The following is a 13,229-nucleotide window of genomic DNA, read 5'->3' as shown; positions in this document are numbered from 1 at the left end:
GTATGTCTCACACGTATGAAAGGTGTATGAATGGCCTGTAAAGAGGTTGGTGCCTTGTTGTGGCTTTACAGCTCACGAGCTGTGAGTCAATGGTTCAGTTTCTCGCCCTTTCAATTATTACCAGTGCATTTCATTTCTGTGAAATCATTTGCTAATACAATTGTATCAACTGAACCATCACTCACCCTCGTGCCAAATCCAACCAGTATGTGTGTTTGCTTGCGTATTAGATGGCTGTGCAGTAATATTTGTCTTTCTGAAGCAGGGTGTACCTTGTCCCTTTTTGGTGAATTTTGTAATGTGTTGTTTTTGTGCCTGGTGGTGCGAATGGTCTTGTTTGTATCACGTATGAAAGGTGTGTGAATGGCCTGTAAAGTGGTTGGTGCCTTGACGTGGCTTTACAGCTCACGAGCTGCGAGTCATTGGTTTGGTTTTTTGTGAATTTAATTATTGACAGTGCATTTCATTTTTGTGAAATCTCTTGTTAATAAAATTTGATACACTGAACCATGACTCGCCCTCGTGCCAAATCCAACCAGTATGTGTGTGTGTTTGAGGAATAGATGGTTGTGCAGGAATCTTTGTCTTTAGTTTCTCTGCCAAGGTACACTTTCCATGCAAGAATAACCCACCAACTGTAGATATTGTCGAAAACCCATGGGAGTTCATGGTGATGTCTCTCTTGTGAATTTAATTTTTTTTTTCCCCAATGTCCTGCAAACCTCAAAATGTCTGCCACATTTTCTTTTCAATATTATTACAAAATTCTCAGGCTGTAGGACCATTAGTAAATCTGGTTTTGCAAGGGGGGTTACTTTGGTTTTTGGCCCATCAACATTGCCTACCCCAAATGTCGCCTCACTACGTTTTGGGCCCTTGCCTGCCGCGGATACTTGGGCCTCCCACACAAGTGAGGCACCATTTTTACCGGGAGACCTGGGGGAACGCTGGGTGGTGGTAAATTTGTGTGAGCCCGGTGATGCCACAACTTTCCCACCCCAAAATGTGTGAAAAAAGTGATTTTTTCAGCTAAAATTGAGGTTTGCAGGGGATTCTGGGTAAGGAAACGTTGGGGGATCCACTCAAGCTATACCTCCCTGGAAGCCGCCGGGTGTCTAGTTATCAGAAATGCGTGGGTTTGGTAGGTGTCCCTAGGTGCCGGCAGAGCTAGGGTTCAAAAACTACAGCTAGTCACTTTGCCAAAAAAGGGTCATTTTTCACTTCAAAATTGAGGTGTGACCACGTTGCGTTTTGCACCGTTTCCTGTCGCGGGCACTAGGCCGACCCGCACAAGTGAGGTACCATTTTTCTCGTAGGACTTTGGGGAACGCGGGGTGGGTGGAAATTTGTGGATCCACGCAGATTCCAGAACTTTCCATCCCAGAAATGTGGGGAAAATGTGTTTTTTTTGTCATTTTTTTACGATTGCAAGGGATTCTGGGTAACAGACCATGGTGGGAGGCAGTCAAGTCACCCCATCCTGGATTCCCCTGGTTGTCTAGTTTTAAAAAATGTATAGGTTTGCTAGGTTTCCCTAGGTGCCGGCAGGGCTAGGGTTCAAAAACTACAGCTAGTCACTTTGCAAAAAAAGGGTCATTTTTCACTTCAAAATTGAGGTGTGACCACGTTGCGTTTTGCGCCGTTTCCTGTCGCGGGCACTAGGCCGACCCGCACAAGTGAGGTACCATTTTTCTTGTAGGACTTTGGGTAACGTGGGGTGGGTGGAAATTTGTGGATCCACGCAGATTCCAGAACTTTCCATCCCAGAAATGTGGGGAAAATGTTTTTTTTTTGTAATTTTTTTACGTTTGCAAGGGATTCTGGGTAACAGACCATGGTGGGAGGCAGTCAAGTCACCCCATCCTGGATTCCCCTCGGTGTCTAGTTTTTAAAAATGTATAGGTTTGATAGGTTTCCCTAGGTGCCGGCAGGGCTAGGGTTCAAAAACTACAGCTAGTGACTTTGCCAAAAAAGGGTCGTTTTTCACTGCAAAATTGAGGTGTGACCACATTGCGTTTTGCGCCGTTTCCTGTCGCGGGCACTAGGCCGACCCGCACAAGTGAGGTACCATTTTTCTCGTAGGACTTTGGGGAACGCGGGGTGGGTGGAAATTTGTGGATCCACGCAGATTCCAGAACCTTCCATCACAGAAATGTATGGAAAATGTGTTTTTTGTCATTTTTTTACGTTTGCAAGGGATTCTGGGTAACAGACCATGGTGGGAGGCAGTCAAGTCACCCCATCCTGGATTCCCCTGGTTGTCTAGTTTTCAAAAATGTATAGGTTTGATAGGTTCCCTAGGTACCGGCAGGGCTAGGGTTCAAAAACTACAGCTAGTCACTTTGCCAAAAAGGGGTCATTTTTCACTGCAAAATTGAGGTGTGACCACGTTGCGTTTTGCACCGTTTCCTGTCGCGGGCACTAGGTCGATCCGCACAAGTGAGGTACCATTTTTCTCGTAGTACTTTGGGGAACGTGGGGTGGGTGGAAATTTGTGGATCCACGCAGATTCCAGAACTTTCCATCACAGAAATGTGTGGAAAATGTGTTTTTTTTGTCATTTTTTTACGTTTGCAAGGGATTCTGGGTAACAGACCATGGTGGAAGGCAGTCATGTCACCCCATCCTGGATTCCCCTGGATGTCTAGTTTTCAAAAATGTATAGGTTTGATAGGTTTCCCTAGGTGCCGGCAGGGCTAGGGTTCAAAAACTACAGCTAGTCACTTTGCCAAAAAGGGGTCATTTTTCACTGCAAAATTGAGGTGTGACCACGTTGCGTTTTGCACCGTTTCCTGTCGCGGGCACTAAGCCGACCCGCACAAGTGAGGTACCATTTTTCTTGTAGGACTTTGGGTAACATGGGGTGGGTGGAAATTTGTGGATCCACGCAGATTCCAGAACTTTCCATCCCAGAAATGTGGGGAAAATGTGTTTTTTTTGTCATTTTTTTACGTTTGCAAGGGATTCTGGGTAACAGACCATGGTGGGAGGCAGTCAAGTCACCCCATCCTGGATTCCCCTCGGTGTCTAGTTTTTAAAAATGTATAGGTTTGATAGGTTTCCCTAGGTGCCGGCAGGGCTAGGGTTCAAAAACTACAGCTAGTGACTTTGCCAAAAAAGGGTCGTTTTTCACTGCAAAATTGAGGTGTGACCACGTTGCGTTTTGCGCCGTTTCCTGTCGCGGGCACTAGGCCGACCCGCACAAGTGAGGTACCATTTTTCTCGTAGGACTTTGGGGAACGCGGGATGGGTGGAAATTTGTGGATCCACGCAGATTCCAGAACTTTCCATCACAGAAATGTGTGGAAAATGTGTTTTTTTGTCATTTTTTTACGTTTGCAAGGGATTCTGGGTAACAGACCATGGTGGGAGGCAGTCAAGTCACCCCATCCTGGATTCCCCTGGTTGTCTAGTTTTCAAAAATGTATAGGTTTGATAGGTTTCCCTAGGTGCCGGCAGGGCTAGGGTTCAAAAACTACAGCTAGTCACTTTGCCAAAAAGGGGTCATTTTTCACTGCAAAATTGAGGTGTGACCACGTTGCGTTTTGCACCGTTTCCTGTCGCGGGCACTAGGTCGATCCGCACAAGTGAGGTACCATTTTTCTCATAGTACTTTGGGGAACGCGGGGTGGGTGGAAATTTGTGGATCCACGCAGATTCCAGAACTTTCCATCACAGAAATGTGTGGAAAATGTGTTTTTTTTGTCATTTTTTTACGTTTGCAAGGGATTCTGGGTAACAGACCATGGAGGAAGGCAGTCATGTCACCCCATCCTGGATTCCCCTGGATGTCTAGTTTTCAAAAATGTATAGGTTTGATAGGTTTCCCTAGGTGCCGGCAGGGCTAGGGTTCAAAAACTACAGCTAGTCACTTTGCCAAAAAGGGGTCATTTTTCACTGCAAAATTGAGGTGTGACCACGTTGCGTTTTGCACCGTTTCCTGTCGCGGGCACTAAGCCGACCCGCACAAGTGAAGTACCATTTTTCTCGTAGGACTTTGGGGAACGCGGGGTGGGTGGAAATTTGTGGATCCACGCAGATTCCAGAACTTTCCATCCCAGAAATGTGGGGAAAATGTGTTTTTTTTGTCAATTTTTTAAATTTGCAAGGGTTTCTGGGTAACAGACCATGGTGGGAGGCAGTCAAGTCACCCCATCCTGGATTCCCCTGGGTGTCTAGTTTTCAAAAATGTATAGGTTTGCTAGGTTTCCCTAGGTGCCGGCAGGGCTAGGGTTCAAAAACTACAGCTAGACTCTTCGCAAAAAAAGTGTAAATTTTCAGTGTGAAAATGTGGTGCGTTCACCTTTGGTTTTGAGCCACTTCCTGTCGTGGGCACTATGCCTACCCACACAAGTGAGGTACCATTTTTATCGGGAGACTTAGGGTAGTTCAGGTTTGTAAAGCAACTGTTATTACCTATTGATTTTTGATGCATTTCTCCCTTCCAAATGAAAGACATTGTGTAAAAAAAAAGTCATTTTGAAAAATGACCAATAATTGTCATGCAAGTATGAGTATTCCCATTTTTGAAAATGTGCAAATATGCACTGTTTCTAAACTCTGTAATTTGTTCCCATTTCAGAAATACATTGGTGTCTTTCATACCGATTTTTCCATGTATACATTTTCCCACAATAATTGCTATATACCCGGAACAAAAAAAAAAACCATTACAAAATGCTGCTCAGTTTTTTACTCTGGGTTCATTGGGCTCTTGGTGAACCTACAAGTCCTATATATCCCCACAACCAGAAAGGTCCCCCGGATGTAACGGTACATTGCTTTCAAAGAGATGTCATAATTCGAAGAAGTTACAGGTGAAAACATTGACTCAATAGGCTGCTTTTTTCAACAAATTTTTAATTTTTTCAATATTTACCTGTTAGTTTCTATAAAGAAACCTTGATGGATCTACACAAATGACCCCTTGCTGAATTCAGAATTTTGTCTACTTTTCAAAAATGTATAGCTTTCTAGGATCCATTATTGCTTTTCTACCCATTTTTACCATTATCTGGAAGGAGGTTGAAAGCCCAAAAAATAGCAAAAATAGGGTATGTCCCAGAAAAATGTCAAAACTGTGTAAAAAATGTTGGATTTCTGCCAAAAATCTGTCATTTCCTAAAAGCTGGAGAAATTGTGATTTCAGCCCCACAAACCCTTTTTTGATATCATTTGCAGAGAAAAACCCAGACGCTTTCATTTGCAGCCACTTTTCCCCATTTTTCACAAAAAAACCAAAATGTTGCTGTATTTTGACTAATTTCTGGGAACCCTCTAAGAGAATCCACAAACCCTGGGTACCTTTAGAATCCGCATGATGTTGGAAGGAAAGGACGCAAATTTGGCGTGGATACCTAATGTGGTCAAAAAGTTACAGGGGCCTAAGCGCGCACTACCCCAAATAGCCCAAAAAAGGCTTAGCACAGGAGGGGAAAAGGCCTAGCAGCGAAGGGGTTAAGTGATTTGACCAGAATCACAGAATGTTGAGCTGAAGCAGAAACTCCAACCTGGTTCCCCAGTTGCAAAGTCTGCAGCTCTGGAAGTAACACCACATCCTCTCCCCTAAGTGCAACATTTAATCAAGTGGTCAACTGGATAAAAAAACATAAAGATTACAAATAATTTAAAAGTTCTTTGTCGCTATTTGAAAACTCAGAAAATATGTCCTCATTTTAGTTTTTTAGAGCCCTAACCATAATTTTGATGCAAATAAGACCCTCTCATATACGAATTTCTAAAGGAAATGCTCTAGGAATTACAGTTTTGATTACATCAAGAGGACGTCAGGCGTTCCACACTTTTGTAATAAATATAGAATGTTTGCAATCTAGTTGTTCATTGGGATACTGTTGAGAGGCAGAGGCCAGGGGCACGGACTCTGAAAATTGAAGGCAGGTAGGAGAGTGCAGAGGCAACAATTTGACCACACTGGGCAGGCAGGAAGGGTAGTGGCAGCACAACAGACTATGGAGGGCAGTGGAAAGGGGGGCAGGGGCAACAAACCAACAATACAGGACTGGCAAGAGAGGCTGTGGCAATATAATAGACCATTGTGGGCAGAAGGAAGAGGCAGTGGTAGTACAACCATACATGCCAACAGACCCGTTTCAGCCAGGAAACGTCCAATGTTTTTAAGCTCAAATGGGCTTTATTTGATCTGTCTCCTGTCTACAATCTCCTCTTTTTCAATGTAACTCAAAGGGAAATATCAATACACCAGTTTTTTTTCAAAATCTCCCTCTTAACAAGTTCAAAATGTTCGCAAGTATGGCACATTGGATCATGGTAGGCAGGAGGAATTGGGGTAGGGACATGGACTCGGATAACAGAGGACAGGAGGGACATGGAGAGGTGCACCAAACTGACCCTACAGGGAAGGCATCAGGGTTTGCAGCAGCACAATAAACCACACAGGGAATGCAGGACGGGAGTGCAGCACAACAATCCATAGAAAGCAATAGGGAGGGGACAGGACCATGCACATGGACAACAGAGAACAGAGGGGAAAGAGGTAATGGTAGCTAGCTGACCATAATGGTCAGACAGGAGAGAAAGCTGCAGCATAACAGACCATAAAGGGCAGGAGGGACGGAATAGGGGCATTACAATGGAACAGACAAGCCAGGAGGGAGGGAATAGGGGTCTGCACATGGAAACAGAGGGCTGGGGGCAAGGGGGCAGGGCAGGAGCAGCACGCTGACCATGGAGGTCAGGCAGGATGGGCACTAGAAACAAGACACACCATGGAGAGCAACACTGAGACTATGATGGCATACACACAGACCATGGAGGGAAGGTGGGAGGGGGTCAGGGGCAGCTAGCTGACCACACAGGGAAGGTGGGAGGGGCCATGGCAGCACAGAAGACCATGCATGGCAAGCGGGAGGGTTAGTGACAGCACAATGGCTATGATGGGCAAGAAGGAGGGTACAGGGGCATGCACAAAGGACCATGGTGGAATGAAGGGAGGGTCAGGACCTGGGCACAGACAAGAGAGTTCAGGGGAAGTGGTCTCACAACAGACCGCGTGGGGCAGGCAGGAGAAGCACTTGCAGCACAACAGACCAGGGAGGGCAGAAGGGTGTGGCAGTAAAATGGACCATGGAGGACAGGAGGAAGGGGATAGGGGCATGGCATGTGGACAGGCAGGGTGGAGGTGGCAGGGACAGGTTACAGTCATCTGACAATGCTAGGCAGGTGGGAGGGGAGTGGCAGCTCAACAGAATACTCAGAGTAGATAGGAGTGGCAGGTCAATGGAACATGGTGGGCAAAAAGGATGGAGCAGGGGCATGCACAAAGACATCAGAGGGCAGGGGGAAGGGGAATAGGGGCAGCAAGCTAAGCACAGAGGCTAAGCAGGAGGTCAATGATGGGCCATATAATTGGGCAATGTGGAGGGCAGGAGCAGTGGACTGGTACACCATGCTAAATGGAGGGCAGTGGCAGCACATCAGACCATGCATGGCAGGAGGAAGGAGGCTATTCCATGGATTCAGACAACAGAGGATAGGGAGGAGGTGGATGGGGCAGCAAGCTAACTGTTTAGAGAAGGTGGGTATTAGGAACTTTATTGTTTTTTAAATGTGTGTCTGTGCGAACTACTTAAAATATGAACAAGTATGCAGCATAATCTCACTTTTATTCAGGAAGAAGAGGGCGTTTGTGACTGTGACTCCGGGCTCACTTGGCAGAAACACCCCCTGACCCTCCACCCTCCATCGCAAAATGTAATGCCCGTGAAAAGGGTAGGTGGACATAATGTTATATAGAACATAGTCCTGAGAGCACGTTTGAAAATGAAAACTAGATATAGTATATGGTGTAAACTATGCTCCAAAAAGTGTGATAAGATGAACCGGGGCATGAAATATAATATGCATTACATTGTGCGCAATGACAGATTCATTGGAGAGCGCGAGATAGCACAGGCACTAGCGCGTGCTATGCGATATGCGCCTTGGAGTGTAATATGCACAGGGCAGTGTTGTGTAACCTAACTAGTCTCTAAAGTTGTAATATAAAATATGTGCTGGGGAGTGTAACGTTGTATATGCACTGTGACAAAGATATGGATCCCAGATTGTAATATGTATGGCATAGCGCTGTGCGTTATAATATAGGCATCGAGGAAGGCACGTTAGATGGGGCAATAAAACCCGTGCGAAGGCAAGTGTGGCATGACATATTCACGGGGTGGTGTTACAGTGCACATGGGCTAGAGAGTGTCATAGCATATGCACTAGCTGGTGGAATACAACTCAGAGGTGTGTAGCACGCGGCGGGCACTGGTGGGTGTAACACAGCATTGGGCTCAGCCAGTAGCACACTGTGAATCTCAAGTGAGGTCTGTCTCCTTTCCAGAGAGTAAAATAAAAAGTATTACACATCTGGCGGTGGATGTGTGTTTTATTAACCATGAGGGGGGTTTCTTGCATAGTTTGGTTGAATTTTTGTCGAATCCCCTTTGAATGGCTTGGTGTGCTTGTGTATTAAATGTGCCCGTCAATAGCTACCCATGTTTGTATAAATAAACGACAAGGTTGTCTACTTGGAGAGTACCCACCGGCGGGGGCGCCGGGATTAGGCACCGTACGGCGTCAGACACGTCAGAGCTTCACTAGCTGTGTAAATACATTCAACGTGGATTCAATGTATGCATAGTCGCCTTTTAATGAATATCACACAAATCGTCATGGTGATAGGTACAGACGGTTTGTCCAGCATGTCCTAGATGTTTCTATAAATATATATTTTTTAAAAATAATAAAAAACAAAGGCCGGTCCTGGGGGATGGGGTCCCCGGGGCCATAAGTGGCCTGAGGAGGGGGGCAACGCAGCCCCCCTCCTAAAGAATTTAAAAAAAAAAAAAGGCCATGACCCGGGGGTTGGGGTCCCCGGGGCGATTAAGGCCTTGGGAGGGGGGCCACATGGCCCCCTTCCAAATTATTTTTTTTCAACAAAATAAATTAGGGTGCAGGCCCTGGGGGATGGGATCCCCAGGGCCAATAAATTTGAAAAAGAAGGGGGGCCACACAGCCCTCCTTCTTAAAAAAATAAAAAAAATAAAAGACCGGCATCGCGCCGGAGGCCACGCCCCCTCCTTGCAGCACTCTGCAAACGCGCCCCCTGGCCAGTTGTAAGTTGGGGAATTAATTCCCCTTCAATACTGAGGGTCCCTGAGGGTCAACTAGCCCAACAGGTATATCCAGTATGCACCAGGGAGCTGCGTTGCAGACAGGTGTTCTGAGGCCGTGCCCCTTTTTACACCTCTATGCAACGCAGCTCTGTGGCGCGTACTGGTGGTACCTAGTGGGCTAGTTGGACCCTAGGGACCCTTAGTATTCAAGGGGATTTAATCTCTCAACTTAGAACGGCCACAGGGCGCATTTACACAGTGGTGAAGGGAGGGGACGGGGCCGGAGGTGACGTGTGCAAACACGCCCTGTGGCGCATTTTAAGTTGGGGAAATAATTCCCTTTCAATCCTGAGGGACCCTGGGGGCCAACTAGCCCACCAAGTGCATCCAGTAAGCGCCACTGCTCTGCGTTGCAGAGAGGTGGTGCAGGCCGTCCCCCTTGTGACACCTCTCTGCAATAGCGCTTACTGGACGTACCTAGTGGGCTATTTTGCCCCTAGGGACCCTCAGGATTCAAGGGGACTTAATCTCCCAACTTAAAACGGCCACAGGGCGTGTTTACACAGTGGGGAAGGGAGGGGACGGAGCCTGAGGTGATGTGTGCAAACACGCCCTATGGCGCTTTTTAAGTTGGGAAAATAATTCCCCTTCAATCCTGAGGACCCCTGGGGGCTAACTAGCCCACCAGGTGCTTCCAGTAAGCACCACTGCGCTGCGTTACAGAGAGGTGCTCTAGGCCGTGCCCCTTTTTACATCTCTCTGCAACACAGCTCTGTGACGCTTACTGGAGGTACTTAGTGGTCTAGTTGGACCCTAGGGACCCTCAGGATTCAAGGGGACTTAATCTCCCAACTTAAAACGGCCACAGGGCGTGTTTACACAGTGGGGAAGGGAGGGGATGGGGCCTGAGGTGACGTGTGCAAACACGCCCTGTGGCGCGTTTTAAGAGGTTGTTTTAATCACCTGCCCTATTATATACTGGGGGCTTACAGAGGAGGTCATGCTAATCACAGGGGGACCCCAACGCATAGTGTTCCCTAGTGTATGTAGGTGTTTTCACTGTATTCTGAGTGTCTTTTAACATAGCACTGGTTCTAGGACTGGTTAGTCAGACTCAGTTACCACCAGTATCCGTCTGAAAAAGTTGAGGGTACAGGATGATTTTGCAACAAGGCTTCTTTCTGCTCTTCTGTTTGTTCTTTCTGCACGTTATCCTTCTTCCTGCACTTTTCTTCGTCTTTGAGGACTTCTGTTGCTTCTTTCTGCATTTCTTTTTTTTCTTTCTGTGCGTTTTTTCTTCTTTCTTCACATGTCCTATCGCTTTAGGCATAGTTAGAAATCAGCATTTAAAAAACCTTTGAAATTCACTGAAAAAAACATAGGTTTCAGGCACGTTATAGTTAGGAATTAGCATGTAAAAAACCTTAGAAATTCACTGAAAAAACCATAGGTTTCAGGGGCGTTATAGTTAGCTGGACTTTTCACTCGTACAAAACCATTGAAATTCCCCCGTTATAGTTAGTTCAGCTAACTATAACTCGCGCCCCCGCATTGCACTGCTGATGACGTCACATATTACATCACTCATGACATGGTCAGTGACATCACTGATGACATCACTGATGACATCTCAAATGACATCACTGATGACTTCACTGATGACATCATCCTTGTGATAGAGTGGCAGACCTCCTCTCCCCCTAATATAACCTTTGATAAACACATTCAAAAATAGAAACTAACATTTTCAAAACAATGGACACACCAATACCAGTTGCAACAACCTATTGAGTAATTCTAAGATCCACATACACATCCACTCATTCACCAACAGTCCTATACAGTCACTCATACATGTACTCACTCATCATATGTACTCATACACCTATACATCCTGTTACACAACGCCACTCATCCATAGAGTTACTCACACACATGTCACTCATGCTAATAAAGAATCAAACATCCATTTACTTGCATATACAGTTATACACACACCACCACACTTACTTCTACAGAAACTTACACATACTTAGTCTTTTAAACAATCACTTATAGAAACACATACTTATTCATACAGGAACTCTTCCAATCTCTCACTCTCACATATACTCACTTATATATACCAATAGTCACATATACTAGTTTAAAACATATGTAGTTACTCAAAAAGACACTATTGAGACAGTCATTCACTCACTAACACACCCATGCACACACTCATCCACCCATACAGTCCTGCACACATGCTGTCTTCAACACATACAAACAGTGAGTCACTCATTCATGCACTTATACACTACGTTATAGCCCCCACCAAACCATACAGACACTCTGACACTCATACTGATACTCAAAAAGCCAACTAATAACCTATATAGACACTCATGTAGCTACTCACCAACCCATGCAGCCACTTATACACAAAGTGAGAGACTTATACAGATATTTACATATTTAAACATTACTCACTAAGCGATGTATTCACTAAGATACACTTAATCAGTCTGTTGTACAATCAATTTTTCAAAAACAAATCATCCATTTAGACACTTATATACCCATTTATTCTTCCATCGACCTTGAGATATACATATATAAAACATGTAATTTTCAGAAAAACACACATTCACTGGATGATGTCATCAGTGATGTCATTTGAGATGTCATCAGTGATGTCATGAGTGATGTCACTGACCATGTCATGAGTGATGTAATATGTGACGTCATCAGCAGTGCATTGCGGGCGCGCGAGTTATAGTTAGCTGAACTAACTACAACGGGGGAATTTCAATGGTTTTTTACGAGTGAAAAGTCCAGCTAACTATAACGCCCCTGAAACCTATGGTTTTTTCAGGGGCGTTCAGTAGGTAGTTATAGTTAGGACCCTGTGTCCATAGGAAATCCGCAACATTCTATTTGGAATAACTTTGGCGCCGGTTGACGAATCCTCGCGAAATTTTCAAAACTAATGGGCGCTACGCTCCGCTCCTACCCTGAAAGTCTCGGGGGGATTTGTCAAGCGGGGGCTGAGAAAAAAGGGGGGTCCCAAAACGCGTTTTCCCCATGCATTTTTCCATAGGACCTTTAGACACAGCTACAGCCCGAACGGCTGAACAGAATTACTTGTAATTTGGGAGAGAGGTAGTCCGCATATATATATATATTATCAACTGGCGGTCACCAGTAGATAGTTATAGTTAGGACCGTGTTTCCTTAGGAAATCTGAAAATTCTATTTTAAATAACTTTGGCGCCGGTTGACGGATCCTCCCAAAACGCGTTTCCCCATGCATTTTCCCGTAGGACCTTTAGTCGAAGGTACAGCCCGTACGGCTGAACAGAATTACTTGAAATTTGGCAAAGAGGTAGTCCTCAGGTCAGGGATTTGCCTTTTGCATATATGGTGTCAATGTGTTCAGTAGTTCCTGAGAAAATTGCAGTTAAAAGTACATAAATATCTATATGCGCGCACCGTGCACACACCGTGCGCGCACGGTGCGCGCTCCTTAACGTGCGCGAGCATAATTGTGATTGGTGGTTACATGTGTGTGACAGTGAAAAAGAAAGGTGGAGAACATGAAAAGGGGGCAGGGTACAGAGTTCCTGACCCCCTAACTTTTGTGAGGGGGTCCCTGAAGGACCCTGAAGTGTGAAAAAAATATTTTTTTTTTTTTAAATCGCGAGGTGCGCGCACCGTGCGTGCACCGTCGCGAGGTGTGCGCACGGCGCAAAAAAATCATAAAAAAATAGAATTAAAAATCAAATTTAAGTGTTTAGATGTTAGGTGGCTCTAAAAAGAGCCGTTGTGTTAATTGAGGAACAGAGGAACAAAAAAATGAACAAAATTATGGGGTTCCGCATGTGTGCTGCTGTAGCTTGCTCTCTATTAGGGGAATGCTGGTGTCCCCATAAGACAGAAGAGCATTGCACGCATTGCACCGTATATGCACCCTCTTGAACAGAGGGTGTATATCCAGAGGAACAGAAGCAGGTGAAGCTGCCGCCGCAGATGAAGTGCGCGGCTGAGCTGCCGATGATGTGCTCGGCTGAGCTGCTGCGGATGTGCTCGGCTGAGCTGCTGGAGGGT

Source organism: Triturus cristatus, chromosome 4_1, assembly GCF_964204655.1.
Source record: "Triturus cristatus chromosome 4_1, aTriCri1.1, whole genome shotgun sequence".
NCBI classification, from domain to species: Eukaryota; Metazoa; Chordata; class Amphibia; order Caudata; family Salamandridae; genus Triturus; species Triturus cristatus.
The sequence above is the reverse complement of the archived record's forward strand: the minus strand, read 5'-3'. Positions refer to the sequence as shown.